The sequence below is a fragment of the Chamaea fasciata genome, unplaced genomic scaffold (genome assembly GCF_029207755.1).
Source record: "Chamaea fasciata isolate MVZ Bird 193981 ecotype frontalis unplaced genomic scaffold, bChaFas1.0.hap1 SCAF_10, whole genome shotgun sequence".
NCBI lineage: Eukaryota > Metazoa > Chordata > Aves > Passeriformes > Sylviidae > Chamaea > Chamaea fasciata.
In genome coordinates, this window is record NW_027094095.1 from 17,796,216 (window position 1) to 17,823,168 (window position 26,953).

Here is a 26,953-nt window from a genome sequence, read left to right on the forward strand (position 1 = left end):
TCAGAATTCTTTTGTTTGGTTCTGCTTGGTTTAGTTTTTTATTTGCTGTGTGAGCCCAAGAGCAAAAGAAAATAGTTTGTTTTGTGTATGAAATGCGAACTCAGTCTAGGACCAATTCAGATCAATGAGAGACATTTTGATGTTCTCGGAGATCATTCAGCTCAATTAAAAGTTGTCTCAAATGAAAATGCAATGTAAGAAGCTGAAATCTGAAATTAGAGAAGTAAGGGATGCTGCAGTGAGGCAAATCACATTTCTTAAAGTCATGCTGAACACAGTAAAGCACACAGGCCTATCCTGAGCTTGATCTAGAAAGGAAATAGGCAACTTGACACGTTTTCAGCACTATTGCTATGAATCTCATAATCACTGAGCTGCTGTTCTCTTCTTACATTTAGCTTTGAAGTCTGCTGCTTCCGTTTCAGACACAAAGAAAGGTTCAGGTTCCTAAAAGCTTGGTGTAAGAGAACACATTTTCTCTTCCTACACACTTTGGGCAGTAAACCCCTTGGTATTACTGCCAAATAAATGTCAACTGGATCTAAGTGCAGGACCAGCGAGGATGAATGTGAGCTGGGGACAGTCAGGCAGAGACCCTCAGAGATTCTGAAGGACATCTCCAGATGTGAGCATGATGGGCCAGGGGAGAGGTCCTTGCTGGGTGATACAGCTCCCTCAAGGGCTTGGGGCAATAGGATGTGCAGCTCACCAAAGGAGGCTACTGAATATCCTGCTCAGGAGCTGGGTGTGATCTTAACACTGTGTGCCGTCAAACCAGACCAACTACCCCCAGCACAGCACTGTTTTGTATGTGATCTGACATCAGAAACACTCCCATGCTTTTTATCACTGGCTTTCTCCAGCCTGGTAAGGCTGCCTGGGACTCCTAGTATTCTGGTGATTAACACAAAAAAATACAGTCGCTGGCAATTCTAATAGTTCCTTCTGTTTGATGCATCTGATCGAAGAGAAACTGAAATCACAAACCAATATGCACCCAGGCTGCACCAGTTAGCCTCATCATGCAAATGAGGCACACTTGCAGGTGAACTTATTAGAGATCAAATAGTTTTAGGCACTGCAGATAATGAAGGCAGAGCGCTCATGTTGCAACAGTCAGAGCTAGAATTTAATCATGTTGTTGATACCTACTGCAGCAGCAAATAAACACAGAAACAGCCACAAAAATAAAACTCTTAGAATGAAAAGAAGGTATAAAGCAGACAAATAATAAGAATAAAAAACACCCAAACCAAGGAGCATAGCGGTTTTCACCAAGGAAAAATCTTGCACATTAGATCTGGAAAGACTTTGAGCCCTGCATTTTTCAGCTAAGCAGTTGGATAAGCAGGAGTTGCAAGGAGAAGCTGATGGGGTGTCACTGTCTGTTCCAAGAGAGAAATGGCTCCCGCCTTTGGAGATGGCCCTGCAAGGAGAAAAGGGAATGTCAAGCAGCACAATGCTTGAAATCAATGAGAGGGTGAAACATAGTCCACACTGGGAAGCAGCATCTACTAGGAAAGAATTAAGAATGAAACAGAGAAACAGCTTCCTGGGATGGAATTTATAACAGAGGTTACACAACTGACAGGCTGGATTACCAATTTGGTAGATATTAAGAATAAATACATTTTTCAGAGGCATTAGCTCCTTCTGTCTCAATAACCCCTCACATGCACTTACCATCCTTTATGCAAACATCTGGAGAGACCCTGAGAGGGCCCACTAAGGTTTGCTCATTTTAAGAAGCAAAGATGAGACTCAGCAGGTGAAACCTGCAAAAGGGAAACATTTGAATTCCTTTTGGCAGACAGAAATGGATAAAAATACAGCTTGGCATTTCTTCTAATACCATTTGGTAGTAGAAGAGCTCCAAAGATGTCAACAGGAAGCCCTAGAGGTTAGAGGGAATGATGTAACCATATGTGACATAATGCTTGTTGTAGAGATTTCCTGGAACTGATTAGTGCCATTCACGATAACAGCAGCCAGCGAGAGTGTGAGGACTGGGTGAAGGCCCAGGCAGCATTCAGGCATTGGATATTTTTCATTCTCTTTTAACGCAATGTCTGGTCTCTCGTTTCAGATGCATAATAGAACAACTATGTGGTATTCCCATGCAGCTTTGTCTGGGAAGACTTGGAAGCAGAACATTTACCAGCTATGTGCAGCTACTCCCACGCAAAGGGCCACAGAGAGAGAACTGCAGAGGTGGAAGGACAATGACTACTCTTAGCTCCTCCTTCCTCTCGAATGCCCTCCCTTCCATTCCTCTCTTATTCCCAGAAATATAAGGTGCAGTCAGGTCATCCTCATCAGGATATTGTTTTATGCCTAGTCTATATAGAAATGCTATGAAGTGCCATCTATATTTAACAGGAGGCCTCTGATCTGTGTGAGTGGGTGGAAACCGATAGTGAGTGACATGGATGCTGACAATGGCACACAAACTCCGCGACACTCTTAAAACTTTTAATTGCATTTTAAAGTAATGTAACAAGGCAATGTTTAATGAGTACTTTGTTAAAGAAATTCTGACTTTATAAGCTAATTAAAGAGAAGGGAGGGTTACTGCACTAGGGCAAGAAATCCAGGCTGCTGAATGTCTATACTGTAGCAACATGTAATTCAGATTCAATTGGCAGCTTTGCAAATCTCCAGCCAGCCAGAATGAATGATTACCTTTTTTTATTATTTTTGATGGGCAAATAAATTATTATTATCATCATGATTATGTTAATAGAAAAAAGTAAAGGATAGGCAAGTACTTTTTTTGCCAGGGCTGGTAAATTTTCATGACACTTTTTGCAAAGCTGTCATACGGCTGGCTTAGATGAAACTGGAAGGCTTTATGTGGGTAACATTTAACTTTAAACATTCTTCATGGAACTTACATGGCACATAATTTACATATTCAATACCAGTGACAATTTACTTCTCCCATCTGAGCAGGGCTTTCAACTATGCCACTTGAACTAAATTAATAAACAGTAATTAGAGAATGTTGTGCGAGCGAGCTGTTGATGTTGAGAAGATTCTAATCAACACCTTCTTTTAAGGGCCAATTAAAGCTGAATGTATGCAATATAAACATCTTCTTGTATTTAGACATGAACTGGTGAACAAGGTAAAAAATAAAAATCAGAACAATTACAGCAGGTTAGAGATGATCCAATGGAAAGATGAAGTTTCATTAACAGTGAAAACAGCAGTAATTTCTGAAAACCAATGACCACCTTCCACAGAGAAGCCCTGACAACTTGTGCAAGTTAATTCTGACCAGGATAAACCTCAATGCTTTCACTGTCAGGCTTTTCTCTGAAAGCAGCTCTGTAGCTGCCTCCAATTTCCACTGCAGTATTCCCCTGTCTGTAAGACAGCCTTGCATCTAAAGTGAGTCCAGAGCTGCAGTAGAAAACAGGCCTCCCTGGGGGAGGCAGTAAAGGTGAGTGTAGCCACCCTTTACTGCTACTGCTAGCAGAGAGAGGCTCCCTGGAAGGTGATCTGGGGAAGAGTTTGCACAGCACAGCCCCCAGCAGGGCTGCTGGTGGGAATGCAAACACAAGGATGAACCTGAGCGAGAGGTAAAGCTGTGCCACGTTGTCTCCATTCTGTTACTGGGGAACAGGAACAGTTAGGCCAGAAGAGCTAATGTGCTTGTACCAGTTACCTGTGAGTAGTCCCTCACCCCACCACAAAGGTAAGGTGGTTTACTCCTGAAAGGTGAACTTAAGGCAGTCCTTGTTTCCAAAATTCCAGAAGGACAGAGGGAAGGCCATCTTTGACTTAAACAGAGAGGATCCTTAGTGTACCAAAGGGAGCCTGCAGTAGCAACCGAGACTTGTGTATCACCACTATGAACTGTCAGTGAGTTAAAAATAAGCATAACTTCATCCAAACCACAGCTCACTGCTTCCTGAAGCACATCTTTTAAAAAAATTGTCTAAGCTGGTGCAATGAAGCAAAAGCAAAATTTGTCCTCCAAGTTAGAAGATACAACAGGCTAATAAAGGTAAGGGAAACATCTGTTCCAATACTGCACCAGCATCATTTGGAGAAAATGACTGCATCACTTACAGCCATTTGGTATCCAGAAACACTACCACAGTAATAGGATGTTGTCACCTCAGGCTCTACTGAAATCTACAGGAATTTTACTTGTTTAAGAATATAGGATTAGGCACATGATCAGTGTTTCTTCCCTTTGAAAATAAACATTTCCACTTACCATTTCTATAGTGGTGTGAGATCATTATCTTATGACAGTATTTCGTTCCACTGGCATTATCTCCTAATTAGCTATTTAAAAATATATGTAAGGGGGTGGAGGTGGCAAGTGGACTTGTAAACCTGACAGGTCTGATGTGTTCTTACAAGCTCTGCTAATCCCAAACATTGAAAATATATTAGTAAAACCAAATTAGCACTTTAAAGAACAGCACAGCAAAAGCCTCATGTCTTGAACCCTCTAAGTTCAGCATGCATCAGAGGGGCTCTTACACCCAGAACAAAGCCCTTGGGCAGGGGAGGGGAGCAGGAGCAGGGAGAAGTGAGGAGCAGCATGCCAAATGGGAAATCAGCCCTGGGAAGTGAGCACTACTGAAAGGCTGATAACCTTTACCGTGTGGTCAGCCCTACATTACGGAAGTAGCATTACCTGAGGTGTTTGGTGTAGGACTTGGGGACTTCTGAAAAGCCAAGCACAGAGAAGTTTACCATGGATGAAAAGATACAAGTAATACCAAGAGAAAATATCTAACAAACTGTGTTCAATATCCTCTGCACTTTCTTCATATCCTGTGCATTTATAGGCACAAAATCATAAAAGCTTCCTCCAAGATGCTTCATAATATATGAGCAGGTCTGGGGTCTCAGTTGTGGAATGGTAAGCTTTAGGAAGATGGGCATTCTGGTAAGCTGGATTCGTTTCTTCACTCAAGAGGTAGGCTAAATTCCTAACAAAATTGCTTTGCAACAGAAGAAAACAGGACACATATATACATGACAGGTCATTTTGGAGGTACTCAGACACAGGCAGGAAGCACCCTCTTGGCAACAGTGTTCTAGCCAGCAGAGCCCAAAACTATGATTTGTTTCTGTTTCTGAGTTGCTTTTAAAACTCAATTCAGTAGATGTGTTGGTGATTTTCAGGGTGTTCTGAAGGAGCAGAGTAGATATCTGAAGAATACTGATAGTATGAGACAGGCTCTAAAAAGACATTTACTCCAACATCTGCAGTCCAATTAAATATGCAACATGCAATATTACTTTTTTTTCTGATCAGATGGGACTTCTGGCCCAAATCTGCTTCCAATGACCCTGGTCCATCAGTAACTTCACAGCAAACAGGGAGGTGCAGAGGGAAAAACTCACGTAAGCGGGAAGGGAATGAGTCTACATTAATGTCCTCTGTAGATTTTTGTTTTCCATTGCAGATTTTCTCTTGCCTAGCATCCCTTCATGGAGTGAACTGGATTGGAAGGGACCTTAAACATTATCTAGTTCCAACCCCCCTTCAAGGGGCAGGGACACCTTCCATGAGAGCTGATTGCTCAAAGTCCTGCCCAACCTGGCTGACTTCAGTCCTTTTTTCACATCTCTTTAAGTCCACTTGAAGAATAAATTAAATTAAATTCCTCACTTGCTCTCAATACTTTTTAAATGCAAGCCAAGCCTCTTGGCTTTTCATACCTGGACATCTACATTTTTAAAAATGCTGTTGGATAATTTCTCTCTCTTTCATAGGCTGGTGCTTTGGCCTATATGCACCCTGTGCACTCCCTAAGGCTCATGCATAACTGCAATGGACGATTAGTCCAGCTAAGTCTCCCGCAATTTCAATGGCTTATGCAAGAGTAGATGGGGCACAATATGTAATTTCAGCTTTTTTTGTAAGGCTTTTCAATCTTTCCATGGACTAAATCATTTTATCAGTTTCATTCTCTCTTTCTTTCTTTTTTTTTTAAAATTTGTCGCATTAAACTACAGAACTGGAACATATTCATGAATAGTTTCTTTCTGCTTTAACTCGAGGAGTTCCTGACATAACAAAAACTGGTAATTAACTGGCTCGAAGACTTTTACAATAGCCTCTTTAAATAAGTCCTAGTATGTGGCACTTGGAGCACTGACTCCACATTGCTGATACCACTGCAATGCACCCTGTGTTAAACGAAGTTTGCTATTCTACCTCAGCAACAATTCTTGGCTGTTTTCATCACTGCTCTCCTGCTTGGAAACACCAAGGTCCTCTCACGTTTCTTTGCATGGAGAAGGCTACTGAGCTCCTCCACGATGATTCCCTGCTCTCAATCCACTTGGCTCTGTGGCACTTCCTTAAACACTCCATTATCAGAAGGCCACTTGCCACCACCACAAGGACCAAGTGGCAGGTCTCCAGAGGCTGAGCACAGCCTGGCCTCCCCTCCTAGCTAGTGTCACAGCTGCTCTGTGCTGTTGGCACAGATGCATTTTGGCACACTTTGGCAGTCCCCATGACCTGCTCCTGCCTCACACCCTACTTAGAGCAGGAAGGGCTCTTCCTGATAGAAGAATCAGGCTTCAATTTTTCAGGTGTCACTCAGCAGTGTGTGATTTGTAGCTGCTGTAGCATGTTGGCTGTAAGCATTGTCAGTTTTGCCTACTCATGCTTATCTCCCCTGGTTACAGTACATTCTGTTTCTGATGAAAATATTATTACTCTGAGGAGTATTTGGCTCCACCATACATTTATGCTCCCTGCTAACTAGCCCAGGCCTTACTGTTGCAGTTCCTAATATTTTGCATCATTTGTAGAGCCAGCAATATAGTCTGTAAATAGCATGAAAGAAAACTTTAATGTCTATCTTCCCCCAGTGCTCCAGACAGATTGGTTCACTGTGGAACAATTACATGTGTTAGCCTATATTTCTTGTAAAATCAAATCATGTAAGGACATTGCAGCCAGAACAAGCCATAAAGCTAGATGAGGAAAAAAAAAATCTCCAAATATGTACAGCGTAAGTTACAAAACTATAAGAAAATGAAGCAAAATTGAAAAGGGCAAAGGAGACAAAATGTAAACACAATTTTTTATACACTTTGTTATACAGAGTCAACATCATTTTTTCATTCTGGTATCATGGGCTGCCAATATAGTTCAGAAAAGAAAGAGATATCTCCAGAATTATGGAAATGCTGCCCTCTCACATCAAAGCTGGTTACAAGATCTATGTTTGTGGTTGCTCAGTCAAACTGCCTGCTTGGAAACTAAGCAAGGAGAAATAATATCCTGAATAATTGTATTTAAAGTGTCCAGAAAGATCATGAATCTTCAGAACCACCTTTGGAAATGCAGCCCTTTTAGTGGGAACCTTCAACCACACCCCTCGGTGCAATGAGTGCCTCGTGACACATGAAAGTCCCCCAAACCTGCTGCACTCAGGCCTTCTGTAGGACATCAAGGAAGCAATTGTAACACATCACTAAGTTGATTTTACGCCTTCGAAAAATCTCCTCCTTAACACAAATACTCTATCACTGTCAGCTGAACACATTTAACTTTTGAATTAATATTATTTTTCAGAGGTCAGACATGTGACAGTAACAAGAGTCTTTTGCCAAGCCGTGTATTTCAGGTCTGCATCTGAATTTCCCCAGAGCCTGGTACTGTTTCAATACAAGTAACTGCCTCTGGCTCATGGTTAATGCAAAACTTCTGTTCTCTGGAGTCCTTCAAGGCTCTGCTCATGGCTTCCTTCCCCACACAGGCACAGGGAGACACATCCACTCAGTGCCCTGTCTCACAGTGCTCACTGCTTAGCAGGTCAGGCAGACCTAATAGCCAGAATGTAGGAATGATGGCAGTCATTTTCCCTCCCATTTTGTCCCCAGCCCAAAGACTGACAGGTGTTTTGGTGGAGCTTTAGACGGTAGCCAGGTGATTTGTGAGGAGTCGTGTCACCACCAAGGGCCACAACTGCCAGCCTGCCCTGGCACCACCAGTGTGGCTGCTGGTCTGCCTAGCACTCATGGGATGCTGGAGTGGAGCAGAAGCCTCTGGGAAGAGGGATAGTGGCTGCCCGCTCACACAGGGGGACTCTTACAGAGGAAGACAAAGATGGTCTCCACTCTAGGGATGGTGTATTTTATATTACATTGCAATTGTATGAAAAAGCAAACCAGCACTCTGTACAGTAATTTTTGGTGGTTATACAGATCTAGGATGTTCAGAAGTATTTCAGGAAGCACGATTTCTGGAGACACATGCAGCTAAAGATGCCTGGGCTCTGCTTTTTGCTAGAAACAAGTAACATGTCAGCCCCACCACTCCAGTCCCTATGACTCCAGCAGCCATTGGTCAGTTTCAGTGCGCTTTGGGACAGGTCTGGTCTGTGAGTGGTTCCACAGCCCAGTTCCCCTGAAAAGGGAAGTCACAGATTTCTGCAGTACAGTTTCACAGCAAGCCTGCCATCACCAAATTAACTCTTAACGATACCAACTAGTATTGCATAAACATTGACATTAGCTTTTCCCAAGCAATAATGCTATAAATCCTGCTCCTCTTCTGTGAACTACGGAGAGGATTTGAGGGACACAGTGCCCCTCTCCAGACCTACCTCCAACTGTAACATGGCAATTCCTGTGATTCTTTTTCTCTCTGTCTCTCAGCACAGGTGGGGTCCAGATCTTCTGTCAGTTAAATTTTATTTTCCAGCCTTCTTAGTAATTCAGATAGTGTTTTGGTTCTCTTGGCTGGCACAGAGTTATTTTCACCACACCCTTGTCTCTTCAGACAAACAACATCTTTTCTAACTGCTGGCAGAGCCAAACCTAGTGAGTAAGAAGGAACAGTAGTTAAGGCATAATAAATAAAGCTGCCCTGAAGAAATATCTAAGCAAAGCAAGATGAATGAGCATCAACTACCTGGACAGTGTTACTGCCAAACAAGGGAGGAATAAATCAGACATGTCAGGAGCACTAGGATACCTGACAAACAGGGAACAACGTTTCTTGAAACTGTAGTTTTATCTCTGCTTATTTGGATCAAACACTTGTAATAGTTGTGGATTAATTTCCTTCCCATAGTCAAAACAATAAAAGCCAGGCACCATTTTATTAATTTCCAAACCAGTGTCAGATAAGCAGAATTGCATTTAAAAAAGTAAACACCCTGCCATAGAATTGGAGGATATGTAAGCGCTTGGGGGTTTTTTTTCCTGTGTCTATAAAAGGGGGAGGGTTTTAACATTATGAATAGATTTCATTTTGTAAGTTGTGCTACAAAGCACTGATAAGGCCACGGGAAAGCAGCAGAGATTGAAGCAGAGCAGGAAGAAATACCACCCATATTAGGAGACAGCCACTTACTTAGTGGCTCCCATTTGAATAAAGATGCCATTGTTCAGCCAGAAGAATGCACATATTCACAGGCCCTGCACAGAATAGCTCAGTGTATCTAGAACTCCAGAAGTGTCCAAATTACAGCCGCGGGGCCAAAACTGCCCTTGAGTCTTTCTGAAGAATGACCCTCTGCCTAATTAATCAGTGCTTTAACTGTGAGTGATCCCAGGACACACTTTTCTCAGGCCTTTTTCTTAGCCCTGCTTGTTCAGAACAAACCTTTAAATGTTCTCTGAGTGATTTTTGACCATTTTTTCCCCTTTCAAGATTATTATTTCCTGTTTTACTGTGAAAGCTCATTAGAAACGAAGACCAGAATCTAGATGATCTCAGTCCAGTTTACTTGGATAGGAAATGACTGACTCGGGATGGAGAGACACTGGCTCCCTTTCAAGGCCTCCCACAAAAGATTAAGTCCACAGACTCCCAGAATATTGCAACTGCAATTTTCTTTCCATATATTAAGTTCACAGACTCTCAGAATATTGCTCCTGCAATTTTCCTGCCACATAATGCATACAAATTATAGCAGGGTTGATGAGCTTGTAAGTGCCATTCTGTTAGTCATATTTGATCCCACTGCCATAACCCCAGCTGTTGTGCATGGGATCTACCAAGATCTCTTCCCCATTTACTCTACACAAGACAAGTTTGAATTTTCAGCACTGAGTACTCCTTGCTGTCACAGGCCAGGTTGCCTGCATTCTCATAAAGTTTTTTTTCTTTCCTGTGTGGAACAGAACAGAAATTTGATAGCAATGAGAAACGCATGAAGGCAATGAAAATCATTGTGCAATGTTTCTCTCCAAATGAGACTCCACCTTGTCCATCTACCTTTGATGATAAAATTCCTCCTATTCTAACTGAAGTTAAACAAAGAAAGACAAAGGTTTTGTTTAAAATGAAAACAGCAGCATCTTTTTTTTTTTAACAGTGACCTTTACTGTGAAAACCAAATTAATTTTGACCATATTTATAAACTTGTAACAAAATATACAAACTAAAAAATGTTAAGACTTTAAAAAACTTACCATGAATGTTTTGAAAAGCAATAGTGATAATATAATCTGCAGCTGGGGAAGATGGAGTCATACTGTTTGATAGGCCCTATCTTATGATATCCAATATTAAGCTAAGTAAAATGATATGACCGGATGGCCTAACTAAATTTAGTAGTCTGGTGAATTGCTACTCTACTAAATTTAGTCGGCCCATAATGGGCATTGAATATCTACAGCCCAAATGATAAAATCTGTCTTGCTTTTTTAGGCTCCCAGCAAATGCAGAATATGCTATGTTGCACCATTAAGAAATAGGCAAATCTGCAAGGGAAAGCATGAGAAGGGGGGAAGCAGGACCTTAAGGAACACAGAAGGAATCAGGGTGTGTCAATCCACATCCTCATGCTCAACATGATCCTGCAGCAGTCACAGGGCCATGGGTGCTCCCCAGATATGTCATCTGAAGGAGAGGAGGACAAGGAGGAGGTGGAAGAGGAGGAGGAAGAATCTCTAGGCACCCTAATCCTCTCCACTGTAAAACTGCTACTCCAAATGCAACTTTGTGTTCAAGCCATGGGAAGAAGACTGGTTACAAGGGGTAGTTGGGCTCTCTGAGCCTTGCTGCCCTTACAGAACATACGCTGGCTCTGGTTTCATACCCTTCCTTTTACACTTCCCATTTTGGGCTCTCTAATCCTGATGGTAGACAGGGAAGTATATTTCTGCATAGATTTCCATGCATCTGTGAGCCAGCTTTACAGCTATGAAAACTGCTAAGTCACTTTTCTCAAAACCGTATTTGAGGTGTTACTTATACATTTCCTGCTGTTTAAGGGGATTTCTTCACAGTCTGTGTGTTGTGACCTCTCTACTGGTGTGAAACCATGTAGGACACATTTTTTTATTGAATGTGAACTATAACAAGGCTAGAAGCTTTTAAAAATTCTGTTATTCGCATGTAGAAAATACTAATTGGACATGAAAAGGAATCATCATCATGTTATGCTTAAAAAGAGTTACATCCTTTTGTCCTCATGCAAAATTCTATTGGATGCCCCATGCAACTCAGTGATGCTTTCTAATAACAGACAAGAAATGTCTGTTATGCCCTTGTCGTCGCTTCAGTTCCCAGTGCAGCAACAGAGACACAGACATGATATTCAGGAGGTTCTGCGGACCTAGCTTTATACTGAAGGTTGAATATCATAAACTGTAAGTGAGCTTTGATCCCCTCCCTAGAACAGGCAAATTTAACCTGCCTGAAGTTCTGTAAGCATCATTCTCTGCAAGAAGCAATTTTATTGATCATAGCTGGGTGTAAATGTTCAACAGTCAGAAACTGGCTTTAAAGAATAACATATCTCAAAATAATCAGTATGGAAACTCCTTACTTCCTTAACCATTTACAATTAAAGGGAATAAATAGCATCTTGGAAAAATCCTTTGTCCTTTTGGCAGGGGAGGATGGGAATCTTCTAAAGTAAGAGATGAGGAGTAGGTATGAAAATAAGATCATTGCAGCCATTGTCTCTATGTTCTACATCCATGTAGGCACAGTGCTTTAGAAACAAGAGAAAGGAGAGGGGTAGGATCTCAAAATTCAGAGCATTTTTTTCATATGTGACATTCCAATTTTTAATCAGAATTTTCCCTCTTTCAAAATTTTAGTCTGAGTTTCCAGTAAATGGTTGTGGCAAATGAGATCACTGTCTCTGAGTTCTATCCTCAGAACTTTTGGAAAGATTTGCCATTTGACCTCAGTTGCATTTGGAGGTTGTGTAGGGCTCAAACGCACAGGACTATCACAGATATCATGAAGTGCATCCCTACCAATGCCCCCATTGAGTTGCCAGCCCAGGCCTGCCTCAGAGGGCCTGTCACAGAGGAAACCTATTAGCCACCTGAGAATCTAGCCACAGTATCTAAATACAGGGAACTGGAACCAGGGTGTCCTAGTTCTGCTGCTTACACAGTAACTTGTTTTTCTTTTTATAATTATGTCTTAATCATTCTTTATACTGAAATAATCATAACATATTTACAACCAGACTCTATTTTAATTTTTGTCTTCAGATCACTTTCTACGTGGCCTCATACTGCCATTCTCAGCCCAAATGACACCCTTCCTATCAAAGCCAATTTGGATTTATTTTCTCAAGCACAAGTTTGCAAGGTATTTCTGTCAAATGATTTACTCAAGTTCAGATGTTGCAAATAGATCTGCTGGTATAAAGAGGCAGAGCAGCAATTCTGGATCTGACCCAGCAGGTATTGGGTTTCTCACTGGTGTATTTTGAAACACTGTAATGATACTTCATTTGTGTAACGTGGCTTCATAACCCAAAAAAATGTGATGCTTGGCTTCATAACCCAACGGACATGTTGCTTGCCTGCTCACTCCAGTTGTGCTTCTTGTTTTGAGTACAGATGAGTACTTACTGGCAGGTGATCACTGGCATCCTTTTTCCAAACATCATTAGCTTTTTTTGAGGCTGTTGTTGCTTTTTTTTCCCTGCTATGACTTTTTCCTCATCTGTCATGGGTAAATATTTGGAAAAATCCATTAACTTCTCATTGTTCTTTAGATGAGGATTCATCTAAATTCATCTAGACTTGCTCATTTACACATATTCATGTTTTACAAGTTCTTTTCCCCTCACTTTTTAATCAAACCCCTGTTTCCACAAGGCTTCCACTTCTTCCTAATTGTCAGTCCTTATTATTTTTGTTCAGGACTGATTTTTTTTCTTTAAAAAAAAGCAGCTCTGATGCTCATCCATTTTAAAATCATAATTAACTTCATCTCCTTCCTCATTTGCTAATGGGTCTATTTTCTCTCCAGTACTTCCTTTTCCCCTGGTAGACTCATAAAGTCTCTCTTGTTTCTCTTATCCCCTTTGGCTAACTTTAACTCATTCTGCCTTAAGCTGGGGAAAGGGGGACCTTCACAACACAGTGCTCAGAACTTCCACACCATTTTATACTTTGAAAGTCTTTTGCAGATGCCAACTCATTAACTCTCATAACATGCCAGTGAGGTAGAGAAGTATTTATAGCTTTATTTTGATAAGGAAAGGGAAGTCTTGCATAATTGATGCTGTCTGTAGAGGGGCTGCTCTAAGGGCCAAAACCCCTGTTCATGTGTCCAGGCAAGTAGACAATGAAGCCTGGTGGTGGGAACAGCACCATGAACTGCAAAGCTGGAAAGCTGAGCTTGAAAACCTTACTTTCAGCTGCCTTTGTAGCAGTTTATTTTTCAGGTGAAGATTCCACAGAGGTTACCCACCTAAGTTTCTTTTCAGTTCTGGTCAGATGTTTCTCCACAATGTTAGTACATCTGGCCAAAAAACACCAAGGGTGAAAGCAGTGCAATCGTATGCCTAGAGGATATTTTTTAAGAAGTTGTCACTTTAAACAAGCATCCGACAAACATCTTTACTCTTTGATAGCCATTACACCTAGAAAAACAATTTCAAAACCATATACTCAAGGTGCTTGAATTAAGATTTAACTAACCCATTTCACACAGGGGCATATCGTGGGCTAGGTTTATTTTCGCATGCAAATATGCCAGCCTGGATTTCCTGTAATTTCCTTTAGTTTTGTCATACCCACACAGCACTGCGAGTACAGGATTTTCACAGTGTTTCTTAACATGTGGTCCATGGATCACTGGTGGGCTACAAGAAATCAGGAAGAGGTATATGAAACTACTGCATGATTTCCAAAGAAGACCAAGAGCCTAAGCCATGCAAGCACGTTCCACATGAGCAAACAAAGCAAAGGGGGTGGAATCAAATTAACAAATGAACATTCAAACCTATCTGAATTTTTTGTTGATTTGCAAATGAAAAACATTGTGCTTAGGCACAAAACACAGCCTGGGAATATTTTTATTACGACCTTAAGCAGTGGTTAAACACTGCTTTGTATGTCTGGAAATCTAAAAAGTTTAATGATTTTCATGAGACTCTTCTTCTAAGTTGATGTCAGCAACATCCTCACCACCCTTGCTTGAACAGCAGTGCATCACAACACTGCACCCTGGAGATAATTACAGTCCTGTCCCCTGCAATTGCTGACCATAGGGATCCTTACTGAGTTCTCTGAGGAGTCCTCTCCCTTCCCATTCTGTCCACATTGCCCTCATCGCCCATCTCTCTTTCACAGGCACAGCCCCTGCCCAGAGGCTTCCAAAGAGCAAAGCTGGTGCCATGCTACAATTCATGGGGATGTCAACCAGATGAGGTACAGACCTGTGATCTTCCTCTCTCATGGGGGACTTCCCAGGGTGGAAAGTGAGATGTGATGGTCTAGTTCCTTCACCTCCGGTGCCTTTTCAAGAAAATGGTCCACTTTAGGTCCTGGATCTCCATTTGTATTTGTGTGCGTATGTAGGGGAAAGCATGGGAAGCATCCAACCCATGAAAGTGACTTGCAGGAGAGACTCAGCCTGGTTAGCACTTCCAAATTGTGCTGGCTAACTACCCAGTTACAATGTTTATGGAGCTTGCTTTCTGAGGGCCGAAAGTTTGCATCTGTACTTCTAGTTCAAGTCCTCTCACAAATTTGAACAAAGAGCTTGTAAAGTTCAGCATCTTCGAAATTGCCCCATATAAGTCACTACTGAAACCACACACAAATGGCTCCCCCCCTGCCATACCTTCCACAGAAATGACCTAAACTTTGTCAGGTTCACATGTCCCTAGAGATGATCTCATTTCACTGCTTCAAAAGAGCTTTGGTCTGCACAGCCTGTAGCAGCAAATTTACACTTCAAAAAGCAGACAGCTTTTTCCACATCTTATTCACTTAATGGGTGAGAATGTAAAATTAGTTCCGTTGCTGATGAGGACCTTGAGCCAAATGAAAAGTGTTCATTTGTCAGCACAGACTTACAGCCTAAAACATGATTATATAGCTAATCCAATAATGGATTTTGATGCTGAGCATTTATTTATATACAGAATGTCTTGTTATCTGTTGATAATCAGGCTCTGCAATTTACTCTCTTTTGTGTCATTAGCCATAGCAACATCTTCCAGACATATTACATTTGTGTGTCAACATACAAGCACACACAAAACCTTCCTGACCAAAATGCTGTCTTTGCCTATTTTTCTTGAAAGAGGACTGGAATCTGAGCTTTTTGTAGTTTAAAATATTAGTAGGAAATGAATAATTTTTTGACTGAGAACCTCTCTGCATCTTAGAAGTCTTAATAGATTAAAATCTGGAACATAAATTTTGTTTCCTTATCTGTAACATCATATGAACTAATTTATTCTTTTTTTGCCTGATATGAATGCCAGTACCTAACTATCTCAGGTACAAATTTGTATACCTTAAATGGTCCCTGTCCTAAAGTATTCCATGTCCTAACATCAGAGGCTATATTAGACTTTGCAAACTTTACAAAGGCCATTATTTGATGGCTGAGCAGATCCAGTTTTTATAGAAAAGTAAAACATGTTAGGGTCAATATCAGGCATTGATCCTACGTCAGGTACATTAAAATCAATCAGAAAACCAGAAAGCTGTTTGTGTATCCTTTTTCAACTGTCTGACTAATTGCTGTTGCTACCTGATACTCCTGCAGTTATGTGTATGACTGTAACTATCTAACACTGAACTACTGGGACAGTTTATTACTCATTTAAATGCAGAATACATAACATTCAAATATTTAAAATGGGGAGACATTTTAATAGCTATACTACAGTAACATTCACCAGATATTTAAAAAAAAAAAAAAAAAAGTCTGTGGGAAAGTAAAATCATTCCAGTATTAAAGTGGGAGTTAATTGCAAATGTGGGGCACACCTGCAAACTCTGTGAACAATCCTACAACACCACACAAAGCGATTTCTGTGTAAAGGATAGCTCTGCCTGCAGAAACACCCAGGAACACCTCTGGAGGTTGGATGAAGTCTTTTCTAAATTTGGCAGTCAGGAACAATTAAAAAGTAAAGTCATTAAGTAAAATTTACCTTAAAGGATACTCCAGATCAAGGGTGCAGGTGAGATGATGTATGAGCCAAACTCGAGCTGTGCCACTGCCTCTCCTAGAAGCAGGATCAGGCCTCCCTGTGCGCTTTTGTTTAGCTGAAATTTAGTCTACAATAAATACTTATATATTGCTGCAACATGATGTTTTATTGGGCTGCACTAGTTTACTAAAAACAGCAGGCTGGTAATAGCAGTGCTTGTGGTTCTGCCTGTAATTCATTTGTGGATGGTAATGCACAGGGAGAGATATGATACAAGATAATAAGGCAAATTAAAAAAAACTACTAAACTCAGTACTGGCAATATACAGTATATTAGGACCATGTTCAGACAGGCTGATTCTTCGGATATTTTTATTTTTTGTTTTACCTCGGCAAGGTAATTCATTAGATATTCGCTTGGGTAAAGAATAAATTAATATAGCATACATTATATCCTCACTTTAGTTGCAGAAACAAATCTTTCCTGTACCTGCCAATGTAATCTTCAGAGTTTTCATTATATAAAACACCTCAAGAAAAATGCACCTTGGTAAGATTTACACTTTATTACTCTAATGATTCTACAAACACTGCCACAATGTGATGAAAGGCAAAGCAGTCCTGATCTGATTGAGAGCTAATAAAAATCAGTACTGAAAACTGAAAATAGCACCCTTATCATCTTTCTTTCATTTAGACCTGATTACTAGGGGATTATAATGCAATCACAGCTATGTGTGAGAGGTAGCTATGGGAACCAGTTTTAACTGTTTATCTAGCCAAAGATCTTAATTTAAGTTTGAACACTCTGATTCATTTATATGTAAGACACCAAGGAGACAAAATGCAGAAGAAACAGATGCTCACTTGTTCTTTCCATTTAAACTTCATAAGCTACCAGCCAATTTGTCTTTCAGGGACAAAATTAATTTCTGATGACAATGTGAGCAAGTAATAAACTAGGAGTTCCTGTCCTGGGAAACTTGTTAAGGCCATGTAATATTCTGGAGTTATTTAGAAAAAAACAATTTGCTCATAGACTTGCAGGGACATCTGTAACAGAGTTTTCTTTGTCCCTGCACTGTTACTCATTTCTGGGGGCTTTATGACACCTTTTCCAGAGGCTGATTTGAAAAAGTTCAAAAGGAAATATATTGCCCATTATTTCTTTCCTTTGGGGTATTTTCTTTTTCTTAGTCTGTTCCTTTTTTCCCCCCCCTTCATATTCACAAATCATGCAAACCTCAACCCACTTGCTTTGCTATTTTCACACAGCCAGAGAAACCAACCACCAGCCAGGAGACCTACAAAATTAATCAAAAATTATCTGAAGAAAAGAGTTCGTTGGAAATTTTGAGGTAAGTACACATCTGAAAATGTGACAGAGCACTATGAAAAAGTCTGTGGCACATTTAGGTGGAAGGAGCTTTATCCATTAATGCTGTAAACTCTGTAACGCTACCGTCATGAGCAGGGGGAAAAATGCCAAAATGAGGCAGGGAGAGAGCAAAAGAGAGAGAGATATCTTTCCCTAAGAGCTTGCATTTTCAATATAGGCTGTGTGTACATGCTCCTGCATCACTTAACCAAAATGTTCTCCATCTTTCAGTATCTTTGCTGGCACTATTTCCCCATTTCAGTATTTATATCGCATGTACAACTCTTTACTCTGGTAATACTTTTCTATCATTTGGCTCATTTATTGGGGTTTTATCCTCACCTGGCAGGCCCTCCACATCTCAGGTTTTCTCTTAGGTAAATTCCTACAGTGTAATGTCTGTCCATTAGCACATTTAAAATCGCTTCTTCTGCTGTGCGTAACACTCATTTATAGCTTATGTGCTTCACATGAAATGTTCCTTTTCCAGCAGTTCTTTTGAAGAAAGTTTAAAGTAAGTTGCAAAATGTTTCTTTTTCATCTAAACAGGGAAATGAATTAAAGAAAGGAAGAGAAGAGCCTGAAGGTTTAGCTCTTTCAAAATTTAAACAGAATTCAAAACACTGTTGGAACACATCTGTCAGAGAAAGCATGAGAGCACCTGCATTTTAAGAATGAATCTCATCCTTAACTCCCTCTTTGATAATAGCTTGCATGAACAGCACCTTTAAACCACATCAATCCCAGATGCTTTCCATCCATCCAGTTATTATTTCCCTTGGCACTGAAATGCAGCCACCTTTAGACTGAAGCTTGTCAGTGATGTGCAGCCTACTGTACAGCACCACGGCTCACAACAAGAAGTCATTAAAACAATTCAGCTGAAATTATAAAACAAGGGGAATTTTAAACAAGAAATTCAAATCCCAGCTTGGCCAGGATAATGCACAGAGCTGTATTAACTCTTGATTTAAAGGCCAGATGGTTTCAAACACAAATAATAAGAATGAACTTTGGATAGGAAAAAACCCAAGAATTCAATGAAAATAATAAACTACCATGGTTCTGTTTGTATCTACATAGCAGGACCTCACCAGCCCACTGCTTGAGCACACAGGCCATGGCCTGGCTCTGTACCTGCAGTGAACAGTGCACTACAGCTTAGCTGTTTCCCACTGCTATGCTTTACCTTCAGTTCATTTTCAATGATCAAGACAGAGCTTCTAGACACAGCCACCCTAGTGTGGTGGCTTGGCCATTAGCACCAATAAGGGTGTCACTGGTAAGGACCACTGCAAAATTCTGATCAGTGGGACCCATAGAAAATTTAATTTCATTGCTTGAACAGCTATTTCTTTTCATAGTGTCTTTGCTACACAGCTTTGAAGGCTTTTATGCAAAGGCAGGATACATACTGAGGCCACATAGATGAAAACAGAGCATTGACTTATGTTTCAAGAACACAGAGTAAGGAAAGTTCACACACTTTAGAAAAAAACCCACAACACTTTGCAAATTAAATTAGTGCTTGGGAGAGATGAGATCAGTCAGTGCTCTGGCATCCTCTTTCACAGGGATCTGCAGCAGGGACATAAGAGCAGAGCAGTGTTCCTTTAGAGGGATGCTGATGAAATTTCCCACCAAGACACTCCACAGATTTGGGACATATTGATTACCAAGGCAAATTTAATAAAAAAAGAATGTAAGGACGTAAAAGAAAGACACTCTTGAGAAGGTTTGGGTGGGGGAAGTTTCACTGGTTATTTGTAGAGATCTGTGACAATTCTGAAAATTCATGTTGGCCTGCTGGGAAGCCAAAGACTCACACTGGGGGAAAAAAAATGGTTTTCTGGGTTGCAGGTATAGGAAAGAGATGGCTGAGGTAGGCCTACAGTTTACATAATATTAATCCTCCACAAAAAAAAAAAAAAAAAAAAAAAAAAAGCATACACTTAAGGTAGAAAGTATCCTTAGACTGGAAAAATCCTAAACCAATAATGTAGATCAGTCATAAAGTACAAATACTGGAAAAATTGAGCATTTCAGTCCACTTCACCACTTACTCAGAATCCCTGGCAAACTGACTCAGTAAGAGCAGTTTAAGTTGGGGAAGTGCATAAAGGAGAGGGGTGGAGAACTGGGCTGGGACAATTTTGGGAAACCCATTCTACAGAATCACATCTGCCACTTTATTTCCTGTGAAAGTCTGAGACCTGACAACACTACAGTGCAAAATTTCTTAGCTATATCTTTTAAAACCTTGCAGACCAGGAAGACATTAGTAGAACAATGAAAAACTTGGCTTCTAAATAACTCTATAAAGCATTTCCAAAACCAAACAGATATTTTCCACTCTTTCACAAAACTCAATATAATGTAACTTATTACACATTTTAATGCAGAAAGTCTTACATAACCTGTCTCCATTTCAATAAAGCTGTAAATTTGGGGGCTGTATATATGACATGCAATTTTGATTAAGTAAAGAAGGGGGAATAGCACAGCTGGGCTGGAGTCACATGAGTGAGAGAATAGAGATTCCACAGGCCTCTCTAAAAAGCTCTCATCACAAAGTGAACCTATAACACTGCCTTTATGGTACTGAGCTCACAAGCCCAGAAGATGACAAGCCTGTTTAGGGTAGGAGATGTTGAAGCAAGATGCCCGAGCCTTGGCCTAATTTAGTGTTTTACAGATTGTAACCACCATATTCCTGAAAAAACAGAGGCAACATGAGCTCCCTCAGGAGTACACTAGGGTCTAAATTGACAACAGAAAAAGGAAATGTTTCTTTTAGCTCTAAAAAATAGTGCAAAAAGCATATGTGAGTTACATGCAAGCTGTGTCACTAATACCTCAGTCTTCAGTGAAATGATCCTGGACTGGTTCACCTCTGATCTTGGAGGGCGTCAGTTTTCAGAAGACAAACAAGTCAGCAGATGCTCGTCCTTCCTACAATGCCTCAGTAGAAACCAGATCTTTGTTTCATGGTGCAGAAAGGATGTGAAACCCATGAAGCTCAGAAATCTCAAGGACTACAAAATAAACCCACTCCTGTGCAGTGCTAATACAGGAAATTCCAGCGTGAGGGAATGCAGCCTCTGTCCAACATACCACAACTAGCAGAAGAATGTGGCTTCCCAGGAAAAAAACTTTTAACTGGTTCCTAATGGGCTTATGCATAAGTTGACTTTGTGTTACAGTAACAAGTCCATTGGTCGATTCAGCCATGGATGTATTTCAGCTGGCATTGCTGTGAGAGCAGCAGAGCCATGGTGGACAGTCTGCCACAGGTCCCATGTGGGCCTGCGAGACCAGGGAACACATCAAAAGGGTGATTTGCTTTTCCTGATGAGCTCAGGGGAGGAAAGTAGTACTGTGAAAGTGAGTGAAATTAGAACTACCCTGAGGCTACCGCCTTCTCTCCCTCCTTGTGAAGTCAGTAAAAACCATCAACACCTAACATATTAATTTAACTAAATAGAAAATATAAATTGAAGCATATCCTCTATCATGAGAAATGGTCTTCAGCATCTTCTGCAGCTGGCAAGACTAGCAGTTAGCAGACATGATATTGTCTATACCTGTGTGATAGTAACCTGACTACTGACACCTACAACCCATGGACACCATACATGGCCTTCAGAGATAACTATTCTGAAAATGCTGGAGGAAAAAAAGAGAAAAGATGAGAATTGGACCCTGAACCTGGCATAGTTCCAATAATGACACTCATCTTTGCTCTGATAAACAGGTGGCAAGAGACTGCAAAAGAAAAACTTGGGTCTGAGAGTCCCTCTGAAGTGGTCTAAGCACAGTGGCACCATGCCCAGGGGCACTGCACGGTTGGTGGCAGAGCACGCACTGGGGTGCAGGTCCCAGAGTCTGCCTTTTCCTTCCCTTCCAGTTCTTCAGTGCCTCTGGGGCACAGGGCAGGGACAGCATGGATGCATATGGTGCTTTGAACTCGTTACTCACAACAGTTTGTTACAATGATGTGCCAACTCAGCTGCAGTAAATCTAGTCTTTTAGGTTTAGTCATATTATAAATGTTAGTCAGCTATCACAAAAGCAAAATCCCCCCCTTTTTTACACAAGGGCTCTCTCCCTCCCCCAAGTGAAAGCTAACAACCTGAGAGCAACTGTTACCAACACATAAAAGCTTAGTTGTTCCAGCTAGATGAAAGGCACCGAACCTGAGACAAATATTTTGTCAACCTTCATGGAGAATCTCGTAAAGCCATCTCCCATCCTGTAACTGCTCTGTGGTTAAATAGCAGCCTCAGTTCTCTGATGTTGCAATCCAGCACCTTTCACAGGCATTAAATTCCCTCTAAATTAATTCTAAGGGAAAAAAATGCTTTCTGCTCAGAGTTATTTCTATTGCCCATTTATTTTATATGAATCTGATAACTAGTTTCTTGCTACAGAGGTTACATCTTGAATACTTAATCCCAATTTTGAATTTTTTTAGACAAAACAAAAATACATCTAAAACATAACACACAGTTTAGCTAAGTGTGGAACATTAATGCAACGCATGACTGTAAAAACAGCAAATAAATTGGAGGAGGGGAGCAGATTCAATGGATATCTCTCAGGGTTAGTACATGCTGTAACTGGTCATTCAGACATTTCTGGTTCTGAAAGTACATTCTTTTTAGCACAAAAATCTCAGAGTTCAACAATTTTAAAAAAAGTTAGAAAGAAGGATAGAGTGCAGCCAAAGGAGAGCCTTTAACAACCATTTCAAAATGAAATCTAAATATGCTTACATATTAGATAAATGTTGGCTTCCAGGAAAGTTTTACAACACTTAAATTTCATCCTGGACTGGGATATATGGAATTGTTTTGATTTCCGTAAGTGTCTAGAGCTCTCTGCTAAGCACACAAACTGATATTTTGAGTCATATATTAGAAGCTATTTTTCCCCTGAAGTAACTTACTGGGCTCTCTTTGGCAACTTTTGTTTGTTCCTTTTGAGCCACAGTACAATTTTATTAATAGGACTATACAATAATTACTCTTTGTATATTTTCATCAGCTACTGATAACTCAACTGCCCTATTTTTTGTTACATGCATTCCAGGATCTACATTTTTAAAAACAATCAGAAGTTTCTTCCCCCCATTACTTAAAACCCAGCAAACATAGGGGTTTGCATATTGGTCACAAGGTTCAATTTCATGCTCCTCCTCCATAAAAAGCTCTTTGAAAGGTTTTCTTATCCTTCCTAGCCAAACCAGCAGTGGCCAGTCCATGGTCTATGACCCATCACACACACTGCATGCACACATGCAGAATACCTGCAGAACAGATAAATAAAGGCTCAACTATCCCTAACCTAAGGTATTGCAAAATGAGACCTGATGAGTTATCTGAATGGTGCAATGACCAAAGGAAAGAGCAGGCAATTATATTGCCAGGAACAGATGAGGAAAATGCAATCCTGGATTCAAAATGATCAGACCTAGCTGAGGTTAGCAGACTCCAGAGAAGAGTAGGCAGGTACCTGATCCCAAGACACACTAGGTATTTCTCCATCTGTATTTTGTCCTTGTTCATATACAAATAAAATGAGTTTAAAAAATCCTGTAAATGGCTAAATCAATCAATGGTTGTTAACAAGAAGCAATATATCAAGAAATGGCTCTTGACACAGCCTGGTACAGGCAGCCCATTTCTCACTGCTGGCCCCACGCAGCAGCTAGCAGTGCCCTGTCCTCCAGTGCTGGGCCTGGAGACCTGGAAACAAAGTGGCATCAGTTCCTCCCCAGGCAGATCTGCTCAGTCACTGCTTCCATGGGCAGCACCAGCAGCTTAACACACCAATACTTCTTGAGGAAAGTGCAGCTGCAGAGTCCTCAGGCTGGTGGGTGCAGCCTGCAGTGACCATGGGCACTGGTGATGACAACGTTTTTATGCACACAGACTTACAGTATTAATTTGCAAGCAACAGACAGAAGCAGGGCTGTCGGCCAACAAGTAATATTTTGTAGAACTGATGCCATATGTCATATATTAAAAGTCTTACATCAGCAAGACACACGCTAAGTCTGAGGGTGTCCCAATGAAGCCAGTTGCACCTCTCATGGTCTTCGAAAGAGCTATCAAACGAGTTGCACAACTAGGGTTTAATTATTTTACTATAACCTTTCCTTCATGTTAGCATTCTTTTTCAGGGTGCATGTTTAAAGTTGAAGGAAATTACATGAAAAAGCAAAAGAAAATTAAAGTAGGATTCATAGCAAAGGAAGTAGGTACTTTGATTTTAAAGGCACTTCAAATTAGGGAGGATCTTGAAGACCAAAGAAAATGTCCCATGGTGCTGAACAATTTTTATAAATTGTCATTGAGTATGATGCTTTTAACCAAATACATCGCTGAAGGCCGTCCTCTGTCACTGAACCCTGTCAATGTTTTTATCTAGTCTAGCTTTTCATGGCTAGTGTATTTCAAGACAGGAGGGAGATCTTATCAAAACAGGAGAGATTAGAAACGGCAAGCAAACATGTTCAGCAAACAGATATGCATCTAGAGAGATATCCTCTCTTGACAAAAACATATCCTACAGATATGGGTTAAAATTGTTTAAAATGGCTATTTTAAAAAGTTGAAAAACCATTTGGCTTCTGCAGACTGAAAGGTGATTCCACACTCTAACTGCTCGTTGGGCAGAGGCATATGCAAACCCTTTAGTATGGCTGCCCAAGCAGTAGCCCAGGAAGAGTAGCTTTCACAGCTTGGCAGCTGGATGAGGAGATAATCATGTGGATATGGGCCCTGACCTCTCTGCAACAACAGATAATGGAAAAAAAAAAAAAAAAAAAAGAAAAGAGGAAGATGGCAAGGAGATACTTGATTTCTTTGGGTAATTGTGACTTGCAGTTTGTTATCACACTTAAGTTTAACATCAACGAATTTTGGGGGTTTTGTGAATTTTTAGGGAAAATTGATAACATCAGCAGTCACGTATCTCCTATTGCCACTCTCTTGGATCCTAACACAACTAACACATCCAGACCTGATGGGCTCCTTCTGATTACTTTGGGCCACGGTGTGGGGTAGCAGAAAATGATTGCAAAAGATGGCAGCTGAGAAGAGGCTTGCCTGGCCATAGCACTAACCTTTTGTACAGCTGCAAACCTGCACCATGGATATTGTGTCACCCTTGGTATTCCCTCTGCTGCCAAGGACGGTGACTGCTTTGGCCAGATGGCTTGTTCCCTGGATGCAGGAACCTGCTCACATCAGCCTTTGCATTCTCTCCCGTGCCAGGAAGAGGTTCCTCCACCTTTGAAAGACTGAAGTGGATACCTCATTAGGCCTTGATTATCCTCAAGCAATTGCTTAGATTTCTTCCCTATTACTGATCTGCCTTTTTTAGCAGGGGCCGTGGAATGGGCAGTGGCTGTCTTGTCTTCGTTATAATGCATGATTTGAAACTTTTCAATTAAGCTTCAGATCAGGCCACAGTACTGAGACCACTTTAACGAGGGTGAGTAATGACCTTGTGCTGCACGTGATTTCTGGCACACCATCAGTTTTAATTCTTCTTGATCTTACTGTAACCCTTTGATACTTTGGATCAAGGGTTCTCTTGAAATGCTTTAAGCACATCGTAGGACTTTCAGGGACTGTTCTGACATGGTTTCTATCCTACTTGTCTCAACATAGCCAGACTGTCACCTGTAAGTTTTCCATATAAATTCAAATTGTCAAAGATTAAAAGGGAGCTGAAAATCTGGCCTGTGTGCAGAACCGGGGAAATCTGGTGTGGGTCCCTAGAGTGAGTGAATCTAAGGAGGATTCTGCTACGAGAGCCAGGTAACCCCTTTGATGTGCCATGCCGAAGTACAGCAGTGCTATGATTAGAACAGAAAGCTACATTATGCTGGAGTAGTGAATTTAATAAGAACTACTGAGAGAGAGACTTCCAGAAATTTAGACTTCCCAGTTAATACCTATATTTATGTTACCTATAGGTCAAACTAAAAATCTGTGGTTTTAAAGACAGTACAGACCCTCATCCAGCTAAGAAATCACATTTGACATCAGTAGGATAAATGTCTCGCCTTTGAATTAAGAACTATTTGGACCCAGGTCCAAATTCAAGCCTTGTAGCTGGAATCAATTTCCAAACAGTGTGTGTGGACAAAGCAAATCAACCTTGGTATTTTCTAGGTCCTTTCCCAAGTCTTGAAGTCTCATGAACCTGGATTTCCTTCTCTTGTGGGAAGGAATAGTATCTAAGTATGAAATTAAACTCAGAAAGAGTTTCTAGAAGCCCCTTGACTTTTCCTAGGTTTGTGGGCTCCCCACAGCTGACACAAGACTTTCATGAGCATGAGGCAATGAAACAGATACAGGTTTAGTCGTAAAATCCCACAAAACACTTTTCATACAAACTCATATAAAACTCATATATTGCTTTTAGATACGAATGTTTCACAATGCCTGGATGCACAAATCCTCAAAACAGAGTCATTTTCCAAAGGAGCAATTGGTTCCTATTAACAGCACAAAACCGAACACCAGATGCCCTGAGGGGCCAGACTCAGCACCCATGAGGGACAGAAGCAGCTACAAGCCTCAACCCCAAACCATGGACAGTACCAAGCAACTTACCCATAGAGGACACAGTGAGAAGGGGACTGCAGCCTATGCTCCACACAGGTGTGTGGGAGCCCTCCCTGCTTGGCCCAGAGCCCTGCTCTGTCCTGTCAAGGTACCCAGCACAGGGACGATGCTTGCTGGACTCACCAGAGGAGTGAATTTTCAGGTAGCTCTTGTCATCGGAAGTCTTCTCTTCAGGCATCCCAAAAGCCCCTCTCCTGGCTGACAGGGCACATCAGGGCTGTCACCCCTGAGCAGGCTGATTTAAGCCTGGCTGCTGACAGTCTCACAGGCTGCCTACCAACAGAGCGAAGCAATGAGACATTCCCCTCCTGCTACAGTTTAGACATTTTCACCTTTAAAAACAATGGACTGAGCTACTTAAAACCAAAAATTCCCTGTACTTTTTAAAAAAACTTTTGAAGCTCTTCTTACATGAATTATGGAGGGGGAGGGGGGTTGTATGTGCAAGGGTAGCAGAGAAATCCATGTATTTTATTGCAGTTGGATGGTACTAACAGGGCAGTGAAAAAGCTTTCAAACTATCAGTTATTTGATATATGCAGGAGTTGATTTTTATTGTT

At 41.0% G+C, this 26,953-nt stretch overlaps 1 long non-coding RNA gene across 1 annotated transcript; it reads right to left on the reverse strand.

Annotated features, from left to right (window-relative positions):
- Positions 1 to 1,185: 1,185 nt before the first annotated feature.
- LOC136294932 (uncharacterized) lies at positions 1,186 to 26,652 on the reverse strand. The gene is made up of 3 exons (XR_010722537.1): positions 26,517 to 26,652; positions 8,598 to 8,811; positions 1,186 to 1,426 (listed from the first exon to the last, which is right to left on the reverse strand). It is a non-coding gene; the product is annotated as an uncharacterized lncRNA (long non-coding RNA).
- Positions 26,653 to 26,953: the final 301 nt, after the last annotated feature.